Source organism: Dendropsophus ebraccatus, chromosome 2, assembly GCF_027789765.1.
Source record: "Dendropsophus ebraccatus isolate aDenEbr1 chromosome 2, aDenEbr1.pat, whole genome shotgun sequence".
Classification (NCBI taxonomy): Eukaryota; Metazoa; Chordata; class Amphibia; order Anura; family Hylidae; genus Dendropsophus; species Dendropsophus ebraccatus.
Genome location: NC_091455.1, coordinates 193,490,003 through 193,516,433, shown reverse-complemented (window position 1 = coordinate 193,516,433; position 26,431 = coordinate 193,490,003). Strand labels below are relative to the sequence as shown.

At 44.9% G+C, this 26,431-nt stretch overlaps 1 long non-coding RNA gene across 1 annotated transcript in view; it reads right to left on the bottom strand.

Moving 5' to 3' along the window:
- Positions 1-26,125, bottom strand: part of LOC138784825 (uncharacterized) — a 60,856-nt gene extending 34,731 nt beyond the window's left edge. Inside the window, exons 1-2 of the long non-coding RNA XR_011361954.1 lie at positions 26,052-26,125; positions 13,661-13,730 (exon numbers count right to left, since the gene is read on the bottom strand). This is a non-coding gene — a long non-coding RNA (uncharacterized lncRNA). The remainder of the gene's footprint in view (positions 1-13,660; positions 13,731-26,051) is intronic.
- Positions 26,126-26,431: the final 306 nt, after the last annotated feature.

The window sequence follows — 26,431 nt, the reverse complement described above, 5'->3', positions numbered from 1 at the left end:
GAGGTGGGCGCAGCTCCACACAGGCTCTAGACACCATATACATTACAGTGCAGTTACATCAGGTGACTCACAGGGGACGTATTCTCTGATCGGAGTTCTTCCCTCTTCATCTTCTTCTCCATCTGCTCTCGGCCATTATGAGAACTTCTCCGAGCCACGAATCCACAGAATCTGCCAGACAGACATATTAGACTCCTCACTCTGACACCATCGTAATCTCTCTACAAACTGCACATTTGTATTGGCCTCATTTAGTGGGTAACCCTGACACTATGTGACCTCCTTATAGTGTATGCCCTATATGTAGCCTCCTTATAGATGGTCCCCACTCTGTGTATCCCCCCTTATAGTATATGCCTCCTACTATGTAGCCTCCTTATAGATGCCCCCTCTGTGTATCCCCCTTATAGTATATGCCTCCTACTATGTAGCCTCCTTATAGATGCCCCCTCTGTATATCCCCTCTTATAGAAAGCCCCCTCTCCCCCTATGTTGCCCCCCTTATAGATGCCCCCCCTTATAGATGGCCCCTTCCCCCCTTATATATTGCCCTCTTATAGATAGCCCCCTCTCCCACCCTCCTATAGATGGCCCCCTCTCCTATAGATGGCCCCTTTCCCCCCTTATAGATGGCCCACTCTCCCCTCTCCTTATATAGATGGTCCCCTCTCCCCCCCCTATAGATGGTCCCCTCTCCCCCCCCCTTTATAGATGGCCCCCCTCCCTTATAGATGGTCCCCCTCTCCCCCCCCCTTATAGATGGCCCCCCTCTCCCCCCCCTTATAGATGATCCCCCTGTTTCCCCCCTTATAGATGGTTCCCTCTCCCCCCCCTTATAGATAGTCCCCCTCTTCCCCCCCTTATAGATGGTCCCCTCCCCCCCTATAGATGTTCCCCCTCTTCCCCCCCTTATAGATGGTCTCCCTCCCCCTTATAGATACCCCCCCTCTAGAAGGTCCCCCTCTCTTGCCCTCCTTTATAAATGGCCCCTTCCCTCCTATAGATAGCCCCCTCTTTCCTTTATTAAAACAAATAAAAATAAATAAAAAAAACACACACAACTCACCCAACAACGCGCTCCCCCGGCGATCCTCTTCTTCTTCAGCCTCCGTCTGCCCCGGATCATGCGCTGCTGCCGGGGGTGTCGCGTCCTATCCCCGGCAGCGCGCGCATCATAGAGTTCCCTGTGCTGGGACCTCCAGCACCGGGAGCGTCTCTAATGTGCGCTCCCTGTGCCGGAGCAGTGAACTCTATGATGCGCGCGCTGCGGGATAGGACGCAACACCCCCGGCAGCAGCGCATGATCCGGGGCAGATGGAGGCGGCCTCTTGTGACCGCAAGCAACACAATGCTTGCGGTCACAAGAGTGATTGATGAGGGGGGGCCTCAGGGGCCCAGCGGGCCCCGCGGGCCCCCCCTTGTGGCGGGCCAGGTCGCAGCGGCGACTGCTGCGACCCTGGTAGTTACGCCACTGGCCGTGCCCCATATTAAATGTGCCCTATTGTGCATCTTCTTACCCCTCCTGCCTCCCCTACAGCTAGTGTTGAGCAGGTGGGATTGGAGCATAACAAGTCTTACACTGATGGGCTGATGCTCAGCCCCCAGTGTCAGGGATCTGGTCAGCTGACTGTAACTAGGGCTTATTTTGGAGTAGGGCTTATATTTCAAGCCTGCTCCAAAAAGCCTGCAAAATGGAGGTAGGTCTTATTTTCTGATAAACAAGGTAGTAATCAATTGTAGCCAATACAACTAGAATCTATCTCCCCTTGACCCTAATGGGAGCAGCATAATTACCCGTGGTGATACACTGTTGATGTAGCTTCATTAAAGTCAATGGAAGTTATGAAAACATGTATACGTTGGCTGGCTTGGTTGTTTTGCAGGAGGGTGCTCAATCCCAAGATCAAAGTTAGGACCCATATCTATTGGACATTTATAGCTTATTCTGAGAATGCAACATAGATGTCCAAGAGGGTATACCCCTTTATTAGATAAAGACTATCACGATAAGATAACCCCTTTAAGGAGAGGGATCTATTGCCAGAAAACTAAAGATCCCTATACACCTCATCCTTTAGTATAAAATGTATGGGGGCCTCCCAAGTCTCCACTGACAAATGAAAGACTTGGGGAAATGAGAGGTCGGGTGTGATGGAATTTCAATGCCTCTTTGTTCCCAGATAGTGATGAGCGAATACTGTTCGATCGAATAGTGAGATATTCGAATATTCGATATTCGTACAAATATCCCGCGAATATTTGATAAATATTCGATAAGCGTTCAAGTCCCCCAGCTTCCGGTTTCACCCTCCAAATGGTCAAATAGATGTTTTTCACTAATTGAATACTTGTTCCCATGGACTTTAATGGGATCGAATATATGATCGAATATTCGAATATTCGCGGGATATGCGTACGAATATCGAATATTTGAATATCTCACTATTCGCTCATCACTATTCCCAGAGACTTAAGCTCTGACTGCGATTCACCCTTCCCCATAGAGAACACAGTGTATGGGTGGGAGGAGGATGGGAAAGAACTGTTGGCGATCATTCGTCCAACACTTTAAAGGCACCTGTCAGGATGGTATCTCTGCAGAGCATTATGCGCCCCTCGGCTCGTGCTGTTCGGCCGAGAAGGCACTGATTTTCTTGTATCCTGTTTCTGTGTTTTGTTTGCAGTGTGTGAACACTGGTTTATATGCTCACCTTTGTTGGGAGACACACCCGACTTCACCTGCTGAATTCTGTCTGGCCATGTCATGGTTAATCTGTGTTTGGGTTCTGCTGTGACTGACAGGTCATCCTGCCAGTGGATCTGTCTTGTTCTCAGGTGTCTGTGCTTGGAGATCAGGGGGATGGTCCAATTACATTCTGGACCAGAATCCTGGCCTCCTATATAACTAACCCAGTCTGTGCTCTCATTGCCGGATATTGAGCTTGTCTCTGCCTGGTTCTGTGTTTCTATTCTTGCTCTGTTGATTCTGACCCTGCTTTGCCTTTCTGACCATTCTTGTTTGCTGCCTGCCCCTGACCATACTGCCTGTATATTGACTTTGCCTTCGGATTGTGATTTTGTACTTTTGCTGCCCGTTTGTTGTGACCCGGACTGTTGACCATTCGTTATTGTGTTTTGTCTGTCTGTCTTGTCCTTGTGTCCCACCTAGCCAGCGCAGGGACTGCCGCCCAGTTGCTCGCCGCTATTTTAGGGCGGATTGTGGCAAATAGGTAGAGGACAGTGGGCGGGGCTAAGCTTAGGGCTCACTGTTTGTCTTGTCCTGCTGTCCGGTTCCTAACAGAATATCCGGCCCTACTTTTTTTTTTCTTTCTCTTCTCTCTCTCCACCTTGCTATGGACCCCATGAAAGCTCTGGTTGAGCAAATGCAAAGTCTCAACCAGCTTGTTCTGGACCTTACGCAACGGGTGCAGCAGGTAGAGTCTTTCCTGGGCCAAAATGCCATGCTATCTGCTGCTGTTCCCCCAGAACCTCCAGTGCAGCTTCCTGATAGGTTCAAGGGCGAGAGAGGAGCCTTTCGGATCTTCAGAGAGGGATGTAAGTTGTTTTTCAGACTTTGTCCCCGGTCCTCTGGGGATGAGAGCCAGAGAGTGGGCATTATTATGTCACTCTTACAAGGACCTCCGCAGGAGTGGGCCTTTTCTTTGCCTCCAGATGCCACTGAATTGTCTTCTGTGGATCAGTTTTTCTCCGCATTGGAATTACTGTATGATGACCCTGACAGGGCAGCAGCAGCTGAGAGGCAGTTGACAGTTTTGAGACAGGGCAAGCGACCAGTGGAGGAGTATTGTGCCGAGTTCCGCCAGTGGTGCGTTCCATCCGGATGGAACGATCCTGCGCTTAGATGCAAATTTAAGCAGGGGTTGTCTGATGGCATTAAGGATGCCTGGACAGGACACCCAGATCCTTCCACCCTAAAGCAGGCCATGAATTTGGCTATTCGCATAGACCGTAGGCTCCGTGACAGACATAGGGAGAAAGTAGGCTCTGACCCTTCTAAGACCTCTGTCCCCTGCTCTGTCAAACACTCTGTTGTTATCCCTGATATACATGAGGACGAGCCCATGCAGCTGGGACAATTGGACGCCAGGACCAGGCGAGAACATCGTAGACACAACGGTCTGTGTTATTACTGTGGTGACAGTAGCCACTTCATCAGTTTCTGCCACAAGCGTCCCAAGCGGCAAGAAAACCCGCACTCAGATCATCAGCGTTCAGGTGACTCCCAGGAAGGTCACTTGGGCGCACAGGTACCCTCCGGCGAAATAAACATTGCTAGTTCCACTGTAACTGATTTGCCTGTATCTGATGCCAATTTATCATGTTCTTCTGCTCGTCCTGTCAGTAAGCCTGTTCTTCATGCCATGGACTCTTCTTCTGATTAATGGGAGTCAGATGGCAATCTTCTAAGTGAAGTTGAGTCCTGTGAGGGTCCTGAGGCCCCTCGTAAAAGGGGGGGTACTGTCAGGATGGTATCTCTGCAGAGCATTATGCGCCCCTCGGCTCGTGCTGTTCGGCCGAGAAGGCACTGATTTTCTTGTATCCTGTTTCTGTGTTTTGTTTGCAGTGTGTGAACACTGGTTTATATGCTCACCTTTGTTGGGAGACACACCCGACTTCACCTGCTGAATTCTGTCTGGCCATGTCATGGTTAATCTGTGTTTGGGTTCTGCTGTGACTGACAGGTCATCCTGCCAGTGGATCTGTCTTGTTCTCAGGTGTCTGTGCTTGGAGATCAGGGGGATGGTCCAATTACATTCTGGACCAGAATCCTGGCCTCCTATATAACTAACCCAGTCTGTGCTCTCATTGCCGGATATTGAGCTTGTCTCTGCCTGGTTCTGTGTTTCTATTCTTGCTCTGTTGATTCTGACCCTGCTTTGCCTTTCTGACCATTCTTGTTTGCTGCCTGCCCCTGACCATACTGCCTGTATATTGACTTTGCCTTCGGATTGTGATTTTGTACTTTTGCTGCCCGTTTGTTGTGACCCGGACTGTTGACCATTCGTTATTGTGTCTTGTCTGTCTGTCTTGTCCTTGTGTCCCACCTAGCCAGCGCAGGGACTGCCGCCCAGTTGCTCGCCGCCATTTTAGGGCGGATTGTGGCAAATAGGTAGAGGACAGTGGGCGGGGCTGAGCTTAGGGCTCACTGTTTGTCTTGTCCTGCTGTCCGGTTCCTAACAGCACCTTAAAAAATTACTGTCAGATCCAGTAACTTTGATGACTATATTCAGCATCGCGAACCACATTGTAACCATAGATCTACATACCGTAAATAGATGGCTGGATAAATTATACTTTACAACAGACTCCCATATTTAGCTGAAAAATGGCTGAGCTGTAGTTTCGGCGTCCGCTGACAGATCCCATCACAACAATTTATAACTACCTTAAACAGCCCGGCGTCACTTCGCGGTTTATTTGCAAGTCGCCGTGCTGTTTTCCTTCAAATAATTTAAGGATTTCATTAGATGAAAGATACCCAGCACTCACCGTCCTCCGCGTGACATAAAATATATATATAGGATGCAGATTTGCATGTGTAAACAAACTTCTATGGCCGAGACCAGACGCCTTTCAACATTAATTATCTCCTTTAAGACCGGTTCTCTTGCCTAAATTTTACAGCAAATAGCCTTCTGAGGCAAGGAGCCCTTATCTCCATTAAACAGAAATATGTGTTTTTTATGCCAATAACTGTGGTAATGCGGTAAATTATTGATAGGGTCTGAACTATTTTATGGCTAATTATAAAAATAATGAGCTGCTCATCAAAGTAACTTCATGTTTGAACTCGGCTGAAAAAAAATCATCTTTTTCCTTCTGTCTGACAGTTCACACGTTCCCTTGAACATCACAGGAATATTGTCTGAGCGAGGAACGCTATAGACCATGCGGGAGATTATATAGCATTATCACACGTTCTCTACAACACTGTACGGCTTGATAAAAAACACAGGAAGCTTGTGTTTTCATATTTTATCTGCCGGAGACACAAAACTGTCAGTCATGGGTGGCGTATTAAAAAAAAATAAATAAAATTAAAAGTATACATATGTATAAGGAAAAGTCACACCAGTAGATGGAAAAGGTAAAGGAATACATGACTGTAAATTATATTTTTGGAAAGTTTTGCTGAGGCAGGGATCACATTTGTAACAAACAATAGTGGTGGGTAGACTCATTTCTATTGGCCTTTTTCTGGCACATGGTTCTGCCACGTGCAAAAGACATTAAAGGGAACTTGTCACTGGCATGACACAGTGACAGGTCTGTCCACTAAAACAATCTATCATTTACTCTGAATGAATTTATTGTTTCACAGTAGCTTTAAAGCGACACTGTAGCCACAATATGCTTCACCCCGCCCCTGTGTGAAATTGGCATGGCCTAGAGTGTCTGTGCCGCCTCTCCGTCCTCCTGCCTCGCCCTCCTCAACATTAGGAACACCCCTGGGTGGGATCTCTCCTATTCACAACTTGTCTGAACTATGCACATTGGCCTTAACAATCCAGCACATGTGCAGTATTCAGACAGGTGATGAATAGAAAAAATCCTTCCTGGGGCATTCCTAATGATGAGGAGGGCAGGGAGGAGGGACGGAGGGGCGTTGCAGGCCTAGGGCACAGACACTCTAGGCCACCCAATTTAAAACAGGGCTGCAAGCTTTTGGCCTGACTCTTAACTGTTGGGTTCTACAGTAAGTTTATGTAGCCTGATTCATTATCCATTATGGTTTGAGCAGTGAGCCGTGAAGGGAAGCATGCAACAACTAATGGGGTATTTTTACATCAAAAGACTGGCACCGCCATCCTTTTTTTGAACCACAGCCCAGTTCCCGCCCATGGTGCCGTGTAACGCCCGGAGTAGTGGATCCACTGGACCGGCACCAGCGATGGCACAAACCTCACCAGGGAGCGGAGTCTAAGGGGCCGCTGGTTTTCACCAGAGCCCGCCGCAAGGCGGGATGGACTTGCTGCGGCAGGCGACCCCCAGGTCGCTACCCCTGGCTTGGTTGCTGGTGTCGGCAGGCGAGGCGTGGCAGGAGATGGCACAGGCAATAGTCTGCAGATGAGAGAGCACGTGACAGGCTGGACACGGGAACAGGTGGAGTGACAGGGGAACAGGAACCAGGAACGGGGACTTGGGACCAGGTAACGGACAGGACTCAGGAACAGGGACTTGGGACCAGGTAACGGACAGGACACAGGAACAACAGGGAGCTGGGCCAAACGCTATGGAAAGCATGTAGAGGCTCCAACACAGGGAACAGGGCAAGCTGGGATTTATAGGGGAGTGATTAGGTGCAACTACCAATAAGGAGCGCACTGCCCCTTTAAATCTGAGACAGCCGGCGCGCGCGCGCCCTAGGAGGCGGGGACGCGCGCGCCGGCCGGCACAGCGGGAGACAGGAGCGTGGAGAGGTGAGGCGCCCCCCGGGGCCGAGGTGATAGCAGCGCCTGGTCCCCGACTATGGACACCGGCTGCTGCATGGGGCAGGAAGCGGTCGCGGCGGCGGCCCGGAACGCGGGACGCCCCCGCGGCTGTGACAGTACCCCCCCCCTCTGGCCTCCCCCTCTTTCTTGCCTGCAGATGGCACAGGAAGCCACAAAGTCTTTGACATCTTGAAACAAACTGGACCACCAGTAGTGGCGAGAGATCCGTTGGCCGGTCTTACGGACTCCAGGGTGCCCGGCCTCCAACGAGGAATGACCCCACTTCAAAATACCTCTTCGAAGCGCAGGGTGAACATGAGTCTTTCCGGGGGGTACTCTCCGAAGCGAGGAGGTGACGACTGGTGCTAGGCGATCAGGCGGTAAAACATGGCAAGGGACTGTGGGTCTGTGGACGAGGACCTTCTGTAAGTTCTCCCGGTGGTGAGAGGACCCGACCTTAGTCTTGGGTACGGAGAGAGGGTACACCTCGGCAGAGAAGGCATCCGCCGAGTCTTGGTCTTCTGCCGGTAGGTCGGATAAAGGCTTGGCTGGGACAGGAAACGACATAGTACACTTGGTCTGAGGTGACCTGAGACACTGGTTGGAACAGTCCTGACCCCAACTGAGAATCTCCCCGGTTCTCCAGTCCAGTTGAGGGGCATGTTCTTGCAGCCACGGGAGTCCCAGGAGGACCGCGGGGGAAGAATGGGGCAGGACGTAGAAGGATATCTTTTCTTGATGGAAAGGACCCACCTGGAGGACTAAAGGTGCGGTCTGGTAGTACACACGGTCGGTAAGAATTTCGCCTGTGACCGAGGAGATAGTCAGGGGCCTGGCTAGTCGGGTCACGGGTAGCCGCCATCTTTGGACCAATGTTGCCGCAATAAAACTGCCTGCTGACCCAGAATCGAGGAAGGCAGTAGTCTGATGATTTCGTCCTGAGAGAGTCCGGATGGAAACTGGCATAGACAGACTTGGAATGGTGGCATTCACACCTAGGGACACCTGTCCCACCGGACCTAGGTGCGAGCATTTTCCGGATGTTTGGGGACGTAGGGGACATCCCAGCCGGAAGTGATCGGAACCCCCGCAATAGAGACAGAGATTCTGCTCCAGGCGCCGGATTCTTTCATCAGGCGTCAGGTGAGCCCGTTCCACCTGCATAGGAATCTCAGGAGAGGGTTGGGACATCGAAAGGTCAGGATTCTGGAAAACCGGCGCCAGCTGGGGATGGCGACGGGAACGGGTTAGTAAATGTTCATGCCGAACCTCCTCCTCCCTCTCCGAAAAACGAGTATCAACTCGGGTGGCCAGTAGAATGAGTTCGTTCAGGGAGGTAGGCAGGTCTCGGGCAGCGAGCACGTCTCTCACACGACTAGACAGGCCCTTCTTGAAGGTGGCCAATAGGGCGGCCTCGTTCCAGTCCAATTCGGCTGCCAGGGTGCGGAACTGGATGGCGTAGTCACCAACAGAGGAGCTGCCTTGAGAGAGGTTGAGGAGAGCAGTCTCGGCTGAAGAAGCACGGGCAGGTTCCTCAAAGACGGAGCGAAACTCGAATAGGAAGGCCCGGAGATTGGCAGCAACTGGATCATCACGGTCCCACAGTGGCGTGGCCCAGGCCAGGGCTCTACCCTCTAATAGGCTGATGATGAAAGCCACCTTAGAGCGCTCGGTGGAAAACTGACTACTCAAAAGTTCAATGTGCATGGTGCACTGAGTCAAGAATCCTCTGCACAACTTAGAGTCCCCAGAGTACTTGCTTGGGAGGGCCAGTCGGAGTGAAGAAGAAGCGTCAGGAGGTGGTGTGCGCTGGGCAGTAGTCTGCTGCTGTAAGGCGGTAGTGAGTTGCTGGATCTGCTGTGACTGTTTCTGGATTTGTTGCGCCTGCTGAGTGACCACTCTGGCGACGTCACGGAGATCAGGCACCTCGCCGGGATCCATGGTTGGAGCCTACTGTAACGCCCGGAGTAGTGGATCCACTGGACCGGCACCAGCGATGGCACAAACCTCACCAGGGAGCGGAGTCTAAGGGGCCGCTGGTTTTCACCAGAGCCCGCCGCAAGGCGGGATGGACTTGCTGCGGCAGGCGACCCCCAGGTCGCTACCCCTGGCTTGGTTGCTGGTGTCGGCAGGCGAGGCGTGGCAGGAGATGGCACAGGCAATAGTCTGCAGATGAGAGAGCACGTGACAGGCTGGACACGGGAACAGGTGGAGTGACAGGGGAACAGGAACCAGGAACGGGGACTTGGGACCAGGTAACGGACAGGACTCAGGAACAGGGACTTGGGACCAGGTAACGGACAGGACACAGGAACAACAGGGAGCTGGGCCAAACGCTATGGGAAGCATGTAGAGGCTCCAACACAGGGAACAGGGCAAGCTGGGATTTATAGGGGAGTGATTAGGTGCAACTACCAATAAGGAGCGCACTGCCCCTTTAAATCTGAGACAGCCGGCGCGCGCGCGCCCTAGGAGGCGGGGACGCGCGCGCCGGCCGGCACAGCGGGAGACAGGAGCGTGGAGAGGTGAGGCGCCCCCCGGGGCCGAGGTGATAGCAGCGCCGGGTCCCCGACTATGGACACCGGCTGCTGCATGGGGCAGGAAGCGGTCGCGGCGGCGGCCCGGAACGCGGGACGCCGCCGCGGCTGTGACATGCCGATCTATTCCCGGGCACAGGCCTGAAGCACTGGAGGTGGGCCCACCAGTCCCCAGTGTGATAAAATCCCCTCCTCTCTGTGACGCAACTCCATTGATTCTAATGGAGCTGCGTCGCAGAGGAGGATTGATCTACCATCAATCAATCAAGCAATAGAGTGCCAGTGCCTGACTCCTCCACCAACCAGATGTTTGGCACCTGAAATACACAGTAAACAGGTGTGTAAATGGTTGGTTCTGTTCACTGTGTAGAGGCTAGGTCTAGTTCAACTTCAAGATAACGGGAGCTGAGTTACAGTAAAATGTTGTCACCATTACAAAATCAATAGAACCAAATTCATCTGGCCCTGTTTACTGTGTATTTTGGGTTCTGAACTACTAATCGGTGTGGGATCCCTGTCAATTGGCAATAGAGTTATATTAATACAAAAAACCCTTTTAGACGAATACCATATTACTCTAAAGGTGATATGTGGCAAAACATGACATCAGATATGTCCAGAGGCTCCATTGGCATCATTGTCTCTGAAACTGTCCTAGATTCTTTCCGCTCCCACTACCACCCCCTGAGTGGTGATACTACAAGGAGGTACCCAACACACATTAAAAATATGTGGCTGTCAGCAGTACCTCTGCTCTGGAGGGAGGTCAGGAAGAAGAGAAGAGGACGCCCTTCAAAGCCATACTTTACAAGGTAAGCTCCAATTATGTAATTGTCCATATACAGACATTTATGATAAGTAAATAGCCATATATGTACTGTGTAGAGATTAGCGAACCTGGAGCATGCTCGAGTCCATCCAAACCCGAACTTTCAGCATTTAATTAGCGGTGGCTGCTGAAGTTGGATAAAGCCCTAAGGCTATGTGGGAAACATGGATATAATCATTGGCTGTATCCATGTTTTCCAGACAACACTAGAGCTTTATCCAAGTTCAGCAGCCACCACTAATCAAATGCTGAAAGTTCGGGTTCGGATGGACTTGAACCTGAACCTGGTTCGCTCATCTCTAGTAGTGTGACATCTTTGGAGCTTATCCCCCTGCATTCCTATGTGGGGTATATATTTCAAAAGTCCTCCCAACATACCTTCAATGGAAGACTAAAATGCAATGTGAGCCTACCCCAAGCATGATTTCTGTATTTTATATACATTATATACGTTATACACATGTAGAATATATTGATATAAAGAAACATTCCTCTTCTGCAGGTGAAAATCACTTGATCTCTACTGAAAGGGGCGACAAATGGTATTGTTCTGGAGCTAAATATAACGCACAGTCCACACCGACTTCATTTATAGGTGAAAAGAGGAGGTAAAATAACCTTGTATTTAGGTAGACAGCATCAGGTCTTGTGAATAGCAGAGCATTGTGTGCAGATCAAGCTGGGGCTGTTTTCTCCATTGATGGTTCAGTGGCCTTAAGAAATCTATCGACATTGTTTATTCCCGCACATTTTTCATTGGATTTGTACATTAGTAATGGTTTACAATAGGGTTTTGATTAAAAAAATATATAGTGGCCTTTAATTAATTGGTTTCTATAACAGGACATGAAAAAAAACAAAACAGAAAAAGCTGGAATAGCTGTGTCCATTATTGCACTACTGTATATTGTGTTCTCTGTATTGTGTGTCCACAGGGCATGCTCAATAGCACAGCTTGCTGCTCTACTCCATTGTTATAGATGGATGTTGTTTGAGGGCCAAGTACACATATTATTAGCCGGATAGCGCTGTCGTTTTCATCTCTTTTCCCCCGCTATGAGAAATTATTGACTTTCAAGCATATTGTATTATAATTATTATTATATTAGCGCTGACATTTTCAGTAAGGTCATAAATTATGTGCTCATACAGAAAAACTGAAAAACACTCGAAAACTAAAAAGACTAAAAAAAAGAAAAAAAATTACAAGGTAAAGGAAATAGAGGGGAAATACAATACATAGAAATACTAGTTTGTAAGTTTCATCTGAGTACAATGGTGACTACAAAGTCTGGGGAAGTACAAATAAAAGGAATTTATAGGGGGAAAAAATATTTTTTTAAAAATGAAGGGGGATGTATGGGCTGTTGTTGTTTTTTTTTTTTTACTTATTAGAGCTATATACTGAAAAAAAAAATTGTAGTCTGTTTCTGTTTTTTTATTGTATTTTTTATTTTCTTCTTTTTTAATATTATGGAGTTAGCCATATTGACTGAGTTGCTTTTAACAACATGATAGGAAACAATGGTCTGGAGACAACTCATTGTTTTGCATAGGAGAGGTAAGCAACCATGCTATTTGCATCACTGCCTACACTCACTGTAACGACTAGAGTCGAGGATTCGCTGTACCACCACTAGCGATGACGTAAGCTTCACCAGGGAGCGGAGTCTAAGGGGCCACTTCACTAGTGCCCACTGCAAGGGAAGCATGCAGAGGCTCCAACAGGGAATGTAAGCACAGATGTTTAAAAATGCACTGTCCCTTTAAATTTAATTTACCTGACGTACACGTCCCAGGGGGCAGGGGCACGTGTCAGCAACGGTGGAGCAGGTAAGACATCCTGCTGGGCTGAAGAGGTGGCAGTGCCGGATTCCTGCAGGTGAGGTCCGGCACCTGCCAAGAGGGAACCAAGGGCAGAACAAGTGCCGCAGCGGTGGCAGCCCGGAGCGTGGGACGCCGCCACGACCATGACACTCACTATTTTCACTGAGCCCTGTGCTCTGCACCCAGCAAAAAGTATATAATACTTAGTGTACAGGAATAATATACTTGTGCCTTTTAACAGGAGTCCCTGCTTCTTGACATACTTTCCATGGTACCCTACACTATCAACCCAGCGAGTGTGTCCTGCCTCCGAAGTTCAGCAGCAATGTTGTATGCATAACAGCTCACACTCACTACATTTTTGTCCAGCCCAGCAAATGTGAACTGAGCAGCGAGGCATACTATATATGTCTCCTCATTCAGTGTGCCAGAGCAGGGACTGCTGTCTTTGACTGGAGTCCCTGCTTTTCTATAAATCTAAAATTACTCTTGAATCAGATGGCCAACTTGAGCTAATCCAACTGAATTTACTTCACAGCTAATGTATATAGCCGGCTTTACATGTAAATCAACAATCCATAAACATTATATACTATTTTTTATATCAGTTTATGCACGTTTTACTCCTACTGAAAAATATGCCCAGAAAAGAACACGCTTCTTGACTAGCGTTGAGCTGATTTCCCTAATTGTTTGGTGCTCACTGTATGAAAGGCACTACGTAGTTAACAAAAAAAAAAAAAATATATATATATATATATATATATATATACACAGTATATGATCCTTATTTTAAAGAAAGGTCAGTTTTAAATAAATCTGTAGTTTTCGTGCGTCTTTTCTACAGCTAAATAGTAAGATGAATCCCTTTCATTTATCAAGCTATATGGCTGTATTTTTTTCCAGACATTTTGATAAATCATTCCCATAAAATAACACTAGATTAAGTGAGATTTTACAGTATTTGATAAATCCAGGTCAGAACTAAGGTTTATAGGAGAATATAAACTAACCTTTAAAAAGCACAAGGTGGTAAAGTGGCTCGATTTAATATCCAGGCTATGGAGGGTTCATCTCAGTGACCTGAAAATAACAGTTTATTGTATTAGTTACTATCATTTTCTGTTTGCCAAGAAACAATTATGTTTAATGTAGTTACTGGAATTAATGTGTTAGCGGAATAGGATTAGCATTCGTTGTTTTGAAATTAATAGGCTTTTTTTTGTCAGACATTCATATTTTAGCTAATCTGCAATGGCTCCCGTTTAAAAAATAAAATACCCTTATAGGCGATGGATGCAATTGTGCTAATTATTTTTTTCATTATTTGTTTTTTAAATAACTTTCTAAATCAGAGTTTGCCAAGTTTATTGTAAGGGCCGCTCACACTACGGATTCGGTGTGCAGTTTCTGCGGGGAACCTCTGTCCGCGGACTCTGTGGATCGAATCCCTCCTTCTATGTCTTTAAATGGGAGGGCTCACGCGCCTCTGCTCTCCGCTCAAAAAATTGACTTGTCAATTCTTTGAGCAAAGTCGGGCGCGGTGAGCGGAGGCGTGCGAGCCCTCCCATTCAAAGACATAGCAGAAGGGAATCGGCGTGGAGTCTGCAGACAGAATCTCTGCACCAAATCCATAGTGTGAACGAACCCTAAATCTGTATCCGTATCTGTAAATCTACCATCTTTACATTTTTTACATTTCTACCTATATTCTACATATGTGCACAGCTCTATCTCACTAACATACATGGCTCTGCTGTCTTTAAACATGTCGAAAGACAAGGAAAGACAACGATCAGCCCACATCGTGCATGTCAGCTGATCGTTGCCTTTTATTACCCAAATCGATTATCGGCCACAATGGCGGAGAATCGCTTCATGTAGTAGGACCTTTAGTCCTGTTCCTCTTGACTCCCTCCAGGTATGTGACTGATCATATGCTTGTACTATCATCAAATGTCCTGAGGACATCTGGGACCTTCAGCTCCCATGACAAAGACACGTCCAAGATTTCTCTTGCTACTCTGAAATACGTTTTTTCATTTTTTTGTAGTAGAAATCATAGAAACCTACATAGATATTAGAGATGAGGGCTTTTAAGTCCGATCGTTTGATATTTTATTACCAGTGGCTGAAGAAGTTGGATGAAGCCCTAAGAAGTGTGGGAAAACTATGCCTGCATCCAACTTCTTTGGTATTCAAATGCCAAATGATCGGACTGGAGCATGCTCCAGTTGCGCGCATCTCTAATAGATGCGTAAGACAATGTATAGAAATGTGTATGTCTTTATGTGACTAGGGTTTATATTTCTATTCAACCCAGCAATACAAGAGAACTGCACTGCCCCAAATTGGAACATTACATTACAAGGAAATATTTAGATTTGGTTAGTCTTATGGATACCATCATCCTCCAGTTATATCAATGTCATTGATTCCTGAGTTTCGGTAAATGTGTCATTTTTATTTGTTCATTAGCATTGTCCTCACAGCCCCTAAGGCTCCTCACAGCTAGGATACGGCATCAATTACATGGTGATACATTGCAACAATGTCATTTAAAGCACCATTCACTGATAGTAATGCGCACAGACCCGTCAACGGGTGATATATTTGTTTCTACTGGTCTATTATAAAATGATGGCAGATTGCTCTATAGACATTTACCCTGGAGCTGTTACTTAAGTGAATTCTATGAAAATTGTAGTGTTGCTGTTTACCTCTTGCAAATAACCCATAGGTGTAGCTGTAGGGGGGTACAGAGTCCTACCCAGTCCTTGGTGTCTTAGTGAGCCAAGACACAAGTGCTATATGTGCCACATCGTTGGTGGACGACTTGTCAGAGAACATGCATTAAGACCCAATAGGTTCCAGTTAAATTTTCTAAGGTTACTATAATCTTAAGCTAGCCAAACATGTGAGAAAAAGGTTGGCCGAAATTGATGATTTTTGATTTTGCCTACAATTTATACGTTTAAAAGTGTTTACATTAGCAAATTGGCGCCATCACAGGGATCCCAGTGGCACGGCCCTTTTCTTGAAACTGCTCCTGGTTCCCGCACTTTGCACCGTTCTTTTGCCATCCACCGGATAGGCTACATGCATTGGGGGCAGGCCCACCGTCCCCCAGTGTGACCATATCCCCTCCCTTCCGTGACATGGCTCTATTGATTCAAATGGAGCCTTGTCACAGAGGGGACAGGATATTGTCCTACTAGAGGTGGAGGGACTGCCCCTGGTGCATAAAGTCGGGGTGCTGCATGGCAAAAGAATGGCACCAAGAGTGGGAACTGTGGGTGTTTTTTTAAAAAAAAGACCATACCACCAGGATCCCACGCCAGCGCTGGTCTGATAATGTAAAAAAAAAGAACGTACCTAATGGTACATTTACTTTAAGGGCATTACAACAGTCATTTAATAGGATTTTAACATAAGTGATCCTTGCCAAGTCACATGTACATGTTCATGGCAGGGAAGAGGCAATAGTTGTCAGCCTAACAATGGAACTAACTATGGCCGGTTCTTACATGATACATTAGCAGGTGGCACTTTAAGCATTGAAGGGAATTATCATACACAAGGATATAAGTTTAGATTTTTTTGCACTTATTTGGAAGAAAAAAGCCAGATCACATCCATCTATGGCCATTGTCTAAGTGCATTAATGGGTAGGCTTTGTAAGTAATGATACTAGTTATGTAATTATTCAACCTTGATGTTGCCATAGATGGCTACAATAGGTACATTTCTGCAATATTATTAGATGCCGCTATAAATTCAATATCTTTCCCTTTGGTTACCATTGAATATTTTAATAAACTTATGTCAGATCCTTATCATGAGCTAAAATACAGTATTTTCCTGTGTATAAGACTACTTTTTAACCCAGTAAAATCTTCTCTAATATAAGGGATCGTCTTATACGCACACTGTTTTTTGTTAATTTGGTGTGTGTTGGAAGAGGGGTAGTCTTATACGCCGAATATATCCCAAACTCTCGATTTTAACTGGAAATGTTGGGGGTCGTCTTATACGCCCAGTCGTCTTATATGCCGAAAAATACGGTAAATCCCGAAAACAAGCTGGAGGGGAATTGAAGATCTTAGTTACGAATAATGACTGTAACAAAAAAATTGAGACCAACCTATATGTATGTAAATGATTTGTACAAAAAATCTAATGATAAGCTGTTTCAGGTAGAACGCCTTAGAAAGAAAACAGGTACTCCGACCATCAACTTAAAACAAGTTTTAAATAAGGAAAGTGAATTGTAGAACAGACACCTTAGGACTTGGTCCCAGCAAGAACAGGTGAGGCCTTGGAGAGGCTTAGATGTTAGATGTCATCTGGCTTGATAAAGTAGCTTCATTCTACCGATACCGTCGATCTTTCTGGTGTCCTTGGACCTGAAGTCATCCATGTTGGAACTCCCTCAGCACTTGCCATTATACTTGGAGAGGCTTAGAGGAATTCTTAGAACAAACTAAAAAGTAATAGGTTACTACAAGATATATTAGAAATCTGATGGTATGCTGTCCATTGATGGCATACCGCTGGAGGCTCAATGTGTCTTTTTTTTGTATTTTTTATTTACACATCCCTTCCAGGGACGAAATATACAAAAATTAGAATGAAAAAAATGCAAAGAGTTACTGCAAGACAAGTTCAAATGTGTCTTGCAGTAATCTGAGCCGTGCTAGGTCCAGCACCACGATTCTTGATAGGGTACTACGCTTGATAGAGCAGGCTTGCTCAACACTAGTCACTAGAGATGAGCGAAGCCAATCTGTCGAATGAAGATTTGGTGTGATTCACACTGCCAATTTCCTTTGTTCTGTGAAGCGAATTCCCGCTGATTAGTTAAGAAAATTTGCAAAAAAGCAAAAGGGCCGCCGCACATGCTGTCTGGAGCGTCACTGGGCGGGAGAAAGGTATTAACCATGATCTCTAGCACCCGCCCAGTCAGCTGCAGGCCTCTAAGTGATGTCAGAACCTCCCCCTCTCCTTCTATATAAGGCGGTTCATTAAGGAGGTTAGTTAAGGAGGTGGCCAGTCGGCTGTGTGTGGAGGAGAGAGAAGGATGGCAGCAGGCAAGGGAGAGACTAACAGAGCGGTATAGGGACAGAAAGGAGAGGATAGGAGGACTGATTGTGGGTGATTTTTTAAGTACCTCACCTCTATATAAGGAGGTTCGGTAACGGAGGTGGCCAGTCGGCTGTGTGCTTAGGAGAGAGCAGGATGGCAGCAGGCAGTTACAGCGGAGCAGGGAGAGACTAACAGAGATTTTCCGATTTTTGACACTTTTACAACAACATGCTTTAACAAATTTGCCCTTCTGTAATAGTTTCCGTATTGTAGCTACTATAGTTTTGGCTATTTTAATCAAATTCGTTAAGATTTGCAAATCTTAACAAGTTAGACCTACAATTCGCGAAGCTCGCGAAACAAATTTCCGGCTGCTTCGCTCATCTCTACTAACCACTACAAACACAAAATGGAGGAACAAATATAATAAAACTTTGTTTAACTTAGACTGCCAGACACCTATATTATGATCACATTTAGCAACTATATTATGTTCATTTTACTCAGACTTCCCACTGTTCAGCTGAACCAAACTTAGATCACCGTTGTGTTATCTCACAAGCCCATCCTCAATGGTAGAAAGTTTCTTCTTCGAAATGCCTATAATATATTGTCTATGTAGCCAGAAAAAAATGTCTCGACACTTTCTAGAGAGTTCCTAGTTATTAGCGTAGAAATGAGAACATATGAATATACCAATTCATCCTTGATCAAAACATCTTGCACGCTATAGGGCTTACTCAAACATTCCCCTTTCGCTCTCCGCAGAGAAGACTTTGGCCAAAGGCTTTGGTTTATATGGTTCAGGTCATTTATTCGTGACACCTCAATCTACGGGAATAGAATGCTTGAATGATTCAATGTATAACAAGCCTGAAAACAGACAAGTTCCTCGAGTTTCATTTGCCTGAGAAATAACTGGCAAGAATCCCGCGCTCTATCCGGTTGCTGAGGTTACCTGTATTGTACGTAATGGGAAAACACAAGATTTTTTTATTTATTTATTTTTTATTTTTTTAAATGCTGGAAGTCCTTGGAATTACAAACAGCTTTTCAATTGAAGTGCTAAAATCCTAGTTTATTCTTCATTAGAAAGAGGTTTTCAGTTAAAGGGGGGAATAGAAAAGTAGTCTAGACAGCCTGCGTGGGTCATGCCAAAATCAGTAGCAAGACGGGTTACACACTGTCTGCGCGGTGTCCTGCTTTAACTCAGCCTCATATATTTTCATTAAGGAGTGCAAATGCCAGCAGTCTGGGTTGCTCTTTTAATTGACAAGTGACAGTGATACACAGTCTACAAGCAGAACACACACAATAACAATTACCTCCAAATCTACACAAATGGAAACATTAAACAAAGAAAATTGGTTTTATGGTATGGTTAAAATGCAATCAGATACAGACTAACGTGACCAATGTTACCATTTCAGGGGTGACCTTGTTACTTACTTATCCTGACAAGAATTAGGATAGATGACATAAAGGTTAAGAAGTTAACAAATTTAAAATTAGCCCCCAGACTTTGCCATCGATACGTGGGCGAAGACTTCAAATCTGGAACTCTCTCGTGGTAACCTTGAACGACCTTGAGTAGGAAAGAACATCTTTATACTGATGTCTACTCGTGTGTGGCCTTAGAATCCACTGCCTTCTTTTTACAAGATACGTATAGTTTTGGATTAGGCACTAGATTTGTATCGTAATGAACAAGATCCGTTCAAGCTTGAATTGCGTTGGCGTGGAGCACATTATGTCAGCTGGATGACCATGTTGTTAAGCACTTTAATTGGAAATTGAATAAAAAAGAATTTTAAAGTGAATCTAGGGGCTGGAGGGTGTTTGTGGTGGCCCATACAAGAAGATTTTAGTTTATGTAAAATGACATTATAATCTTGATGTATAAAAAAAAAATTATAATAGTAAAAAATAATAATATATACATTTTCATGGCTTAAAAAAATAGTTTAAAAGAAGGGAAACAGTTCAAAAAAAAATGCTAATCATAAAATAACCGTCCTGCTTACTCTATATGTGTAAGGAACCCACTCAAGCAATGGTGTATCATGGCATTGATGGAAGTGACACAACTTGGATTAACAGGGGATGTAGCAGCAACCACATTATCTGTCACAGCTCATTTCAGTGCCTATGCTTAGGAAGGTTTGGCACTGCCATTTATACCATCAAATACTACAAAATCTCTAATAGCATCACCAAAGTTAGAAGAGGGGTGGGTTAAAGGAGTTTATTATTGATGGTCTATAGTCAGAGTAGGCCATCAATGTTGCATTAATGGAGGTACCACACCTTTCCATGATCAGCTGATTGAAGGGGCCGTGAAGCTCTGCAAAAATCTCCACCCTTTTCTTGTGCACCAGGCTTAACTCTACATATTCAGTAACACAGCCCAAGCCCATTCCCTTGAATAGGATGGAGCCACAGAGAACTGCACTACCAGGCACAACTACTGCAAAAAGTATGGAGCTATACAATGAATCAGCCACAGTCCTTTTTTGAAGTGCACTGGTCCCATCAGGTGACCTATCCATAATCATTCTAGGTATTGGACCCCCACTGATCTTGTATCTTGTAGCCTAAAAATAGACATTTAAGACAATGTACCAATTTATTTCCAAATTAGTTATTTATTTTACGCTACCCGGTCTGTCCTGACAAGGAGATTCCGATGGCAACGTCCAGTTTTCAAAATGCAGCCCGGTTCCCGCGATTAGTGCCATTTTGTTCATGTACACTTTGGCCTGCCTCCAGTGCATAGAGTGGCACGAAGTGTACATAAAGAAAATGGTGCTGATCGCAGGAGGCGGGGGTCATCATGAAAAATGGACCACGCTACCGGGATCAGTAAGCGAATTAATACACTATACTCACATAGTGTATAAACATTGGCCAATGTTTGACATGTTCCTGCAGCCACTATTAGCATATTTTATTTTAATTGGAATGCAAGCACATTTGAGTGTGCCTGCACTCCAATTAACCATTGAAGTCTATACAATATACAGCCGTAGGAACAGCCCTACATTGTGTAAACGAAGCGGGAACAACAGCCATTGACAAGTCAATTATCTGCGCCACCGTAGAGTTACTACACTGAGCCATTATCGTTCGAAAAATCGTTAGATCGTTCGGATTTGTACGATAATCATTTAATGTAATAGACGATTAAACGACCAATGGGAAATCGTTAGTCGTTTGATAGAGTTTGGACCTATTTTTATCGGTGACCGTGCGCAAATCGTTTACATGCAATAAGACGTCGTTTGGTCGTTCACAGTAGTGGTGAACGCAATAGCGACGACAAGACGACCGCAAGAACGATCATAAGTAACAATCATTCCGTGTAATTGGGCGAACGATTTTAGGTCGTTCGCAATAGCGGTCGCTTATCGTTAATCGGTGACCATTGAAAAATCGATTTGTGTAACAGTACCCTAACAGCGGTCGTTGTTCAATACAGTGTGTAAACAACAACTATTGTTCCCATAGAAAGCAATACAGTGCATTATTTAAAAAAAAAAAATACACTGTATGAACATAGCCTAATATGGATGTTCTGTAAACCCCCTTTATTAAGACTGAAAGCTAATATCAAACTTGGTTTTGCACTCGCAGTTCATGCTCCCATGCCTTATAAATGACGATGAAAGATTAATCATAGGTTAACTAATCGCCTATGAAATTGACTGTAGTGAATACAGATGTAACAAGACACCATATGCGATCTGACTAAGTATCACTCAATAGTGTGCTATGTAATCTGCACAGTGTTCCAATAAAATACACCTACACACCTCAGAATGGTGTGCTATGTATAACTATAGCATGATACTCATAGTGCCGGATAGTTGGCACCTGCCACATCTATGTATATGAAATAGAAACCTTTTATTGTAAGCCCCATTGGATTCATGGATGCAGAATATGTTTATGGCTCTATATAAAAGTAAAAGTAATAAAGAATTCTATAAATGGCACTCTATTTAGAATTCTGTATATAGCTTCTTAATCCATCATTGTATAACTAGCACACAGCTCAATGTTGGCGTCTATATAAATGAGAGTATTTAGCTCATGTCTACATAATACAAATCCAGCCACATATACTTGAAGTGTCCATATTACTGAGAACAATCCCGCTCCTCTTTCCTTTTCTTAGACTCACTTACATAGCTTAGGCAGATAAAAGAGATGTCTGTGTATATGCAATGCTCTAAGACAATGCACAGAAAGTGGCATTTCACTATGCAGAACAATGGGAGTCTCCAATGACAGCAGAAAGCAATGGCGCATTAGCTTCATATGCGCAGAATGTTAAACTCTCAGCTGGAAAAGAAGACGTCAAATTTCATTAGACTTCTGTGTCACTGATTCTCGCGAAGGTATTTTTGGAGGCTATTATAGCCCCTATCTACAGTCTTTTATTTCAGCTTTCTCAGGTGACCCTGTGCGTTTCTTCAATGTTCCTCTGACCCTCTGCCGTCATTCATGTGGAAACCACATAGGGCACCGCGGTCTCACTGTCTCCCCTTGATTTTCTCCGCAATCAACACTATTTCTATGTACGTCGATGAACCTTAGGTAATCTGCTCCATTCAGCTGCTAAATATGAAGTTCATTACTTATTTGTTACACAGCTTGATATCAGAGCTGCTCTGACTTAGTTAACCTTCATTACAAGTGCACAGTATGGGGACCTACATTTCCCCCCATGCCTCTGCTATTTCAGGTGGAGAAAAGTAAGTAGCGGCTATGTGAGATTTTTCATTATCCAAAAGTGGTTCAAAATGGAGATATTGACCCCTGTTGCATAATCGATACCAGGCCCCCCCAACTCTTTTAAAACTGGAATTAAAGGGGTAGTGCGGCGTTTTAGTTTTTCCGCTTAGTTAACACACATTTCTAAGTTATATAACTTTGTAATGTGTGTTAATAAGCTGTATGGCCCCGTTCCCCCCCCCCCCTTTCTGCCCCCCCCCCCCCCCCGCCTGGAAGTTAAATAAAGTATACATACCAAATCACTGTCGACCCCATCCTCTTCTCCCAGGCGCCATCTTGGGTCGATGTCGTCTCCTTGGGTCCTGGTCTCCTTCCTCTTTGCTGTCTTCCACAGCCTTTCGGCAGCCTTTTCATTGGCCTTCCAGCTTGCATAGCCCTGATTGGCTGAGCTTGCTAGAAGCCATGTGATGCACTCCAGCCAATGAAAAGGCTGTCGGTGCGCATGCGCACCAGCAGCCTTTTTTCTGCCATTCACTGCACCAGACCCAGAAGCAAAGACAGCGGCCGAAGATGACAGGGACGTGGCCGGCGGGAAATTCGAACAGCGATCATCACCAGCGGGATGGTAAGTATATTTTATGTGTGTGTCTGTGTTTTTTTTTTTTTTTGTGGCCGCCCCACTACCCCTTTAAAAAGAATGTACATTGGTGGGGTGGGTTAAAAAATCACCTGTACTCACCTCTCCCAGTCTCATGCAGCAATCACGCCCACGCTCCTGATGCATAGTCTACTTCCTTATTCCTGATGACATGTTGTCCTGGCAGGAACTTCAGTCTCTGTCTGCAACATTGTCCCAACTTGGCCAGTGATTGGCTGAATGGACATTTCTTGTCATGTCATCAAGAGGAAGGAAGTAGCAGAGAGGACCAGGCACCAGGATCAGCCGTTGCAGGGGAACAGGGGTTATTTTTAACACAGCCATATATTTTTGTTTAAAATAATTCAGGTCAACCTCTTTAATAGAAAGTGGACAATATGTGATGGCTTACTATTAGTATCTGTGTTTAATGAAAGCATAATTAGATTATATGACCTATTGTTTAAATTGACATTTCTTGTTAAATATTTTGAGAATTTTTGGGTGATTTATTTTTTCCATTTAACTATCTATAATAGACAATAATCTGTCAGACATCTGTTGGTGTAATATGGCCCTTACCTCCTCATAGGTCACAGATCATGCCCAGACAGCTCTGATATTCATGTAAATAGGGTCTGGTCCTGACTATTGGGGCTTGCTATAAAGCACACCTCTAAATGCTGTAAAAGGCTGCTTAGGTAAGATAGCTGACCCCATAATAATTTACCATGAATTACATTTTTTAATATTACAATTTAAAAATAGAATTAGATCAGGAAAAAAGAGAATTTCAGTATTAATTAAAAGGATTAATACTACTACTACTAATTATTATTATTATTATTATTATTATTATTATTATTATTATTATTATTGCCAATAAATTTATTTTAAGGCTTTATGTCACACAAAGGAAATGTGGTAATGCATAACACCCATTCGTGGTGCTCTTTGCAAAAACTTGTCATTAAAGGCCCTATGACATCAAACGATTATCAGCCGTACTAGGCCGAGTATTGGCCGTTACACCGAATGATCGCTTGGTATAATAGCTAGTGTTAAAAGGCAACAATCGGCTGACATGCACAATGTCGGATTATCCTTGTCTTTCAACATGTTGAAAAAAACTTCAATGATAACGACAGCCTGCTGGCCGTCGCTCTGTGTAATAGGATCATCATCAGCAGACTGCAGCTATCTCCTATGGGTTCCCAAGAGGATCTAAAGATCATCCGGGAGCCCCTCCTGCAGCTCCTACCCCGCACATACCCGCTTGCTGTCAGAACGTGTAATAGCGAGTGGGGAACGAGGAGCAAGCGAGCGCTGATCTGACGGATTGACACTCTCTTGCTCCTCCTGATCGGGCCTTAAAGAGGACCAATCACCTAAAAATCACTATCCCTATTATCAAAGGAAATCTCTCCCTAAGTCTATCTAAGAAGATACAGACTGCCTGTGCAGTCTGTATCTTATCCCTTTACCCAATTCTCTTGATAGCTGAACGAAGGCCGGGCGCCGCCATCTTGATGACGTCACTTTGCGTTTCACCGCTGGAACGCAAGTGACGTATTCAAGATGGCGTCGCCCGGCCTTCCAGCACCGAACAAGAGCATCAGGTAAAGTATAAGCTACAGACTGTAAAGGCAGTCTATTTATGAAGATACAGACTGCCTTTGCAGTCTGTATCTTATACTTTACCTGTTCCTCTTGTTTGCTGCAGCAAGGCCGGCACCGCCATCTTGATTACGTCGCTTGCGTTCCACCGCTGGAATGCAAGTGACGTATTCAAGATGGCGGCGCCCGGCATCAGACTGCAACGGACAAGAGGATCAGGTAAAGTATAAGATACAGACTGCAAAGGCAGTCTGTATCTTCATAAATAGACAAAATGAAGATACAGACTGCTGTTGCAGTCTGTATCTTATACTATACCTGTTCCTCTTGTTCGGCCCGGCCGCCGCCATCTTGATTACGTTACTTGCGTTCCACCACTGGAACGCAAATGACGTAATCAAGATGGCGGCGGCCGGCCTTGCTGCCGCTGTGGATGACGGGAGCTTCCTGTCTCGAGCCGGCTCTTTTGAAAAGAGCCGGCGCGAGACAGTGAATTGAAAAGTTAATAAAACAAAACCGCGGCCGAAAAAATAAATAAAAGTATTTACAAATGTAATTAAATAAATAATTACATTGAATTAGAAAATAAAAAAAATTTAAATTTCTTCCGTGATTGGTTCTCTTTAAGTCTTATAAAAGTAATAACCAGCCAATAACCAGTCAATGATACTGTATATCCTATGTATATCAGAACAAGTTATTGAAGTAGGGCATTCCTTTTAAGAAATGTTTATTTAAGCCTTTCTGTACTATACCTATAAATGACCTCAGGAGATTCAGGTTATTCCACCAATAGATACTAATAAATGTTTTTGATAGACTAAATTGTATTTTCCCATCAGAGAGAAAAGTCCCGGACCTCTAAATGCAAATACTATGTGAAATCTCCCAAGACTCTTCAAATTGAGCTTGTCATCTATTCACCAATGTCTTTTCCAATTGCTACTCCAAGTCCATGTCCATCAAGACACCGAGCAATAAATTATTCATTCTGTTCCATTTCTGCATGATAATTCCCCCGACTTTGCTAAAACATTATATTTCTCTTGACAAAAACTAATCCATTTCTATTCTGCACTACAGATCCCATCCAGATGAATATACAGAACATCTCTCTGTGTCCAGACTGGAATCCTATCCACAGCTTTCCCTTCTACACATTGAATTCATTAGCCTGTGAGACAAACTGCTATTGACAGGGCGGCCAACAACACGAGCCATTCCCTGCACTGTGTATAAATAATACATAGATACAATAGCACAGTTTACATATATCATTTCATGTCCAGTTTAGGATTTCAGAGAGAATTAATTTCTATTTTATTTACCTTTATCTGTAATCCCCGGCCCTGCCTGCACATCTGGGCTCCGCTATTCTCTATAATTCACTTTTCGACTTGACCTTTAAACAAGTAACAGAGAGTTAGAGAATTTTTTTGAGGAGGATCAGGTAGAATGTCAGCCATATATTTGGAAAAACGAGAAACAAAATTTTGTTGTTTTAGACTATGATATTAATAGCGACTCTGTATCCACAATCTGCCCCCCCCCCCCCCCCATTGCTTGTACCATCAGATAGCTGCTTTTAATCCAAGATCTGTCCTGGGGTCCATTTAGCATGTGACAGTGGTCTGGAGTGCCCATGCCCTAGGCTTGCACCACCTCTCTGTTCCTTCTCCCCGCCCTCCTCATCATTAGGAATGCCCCA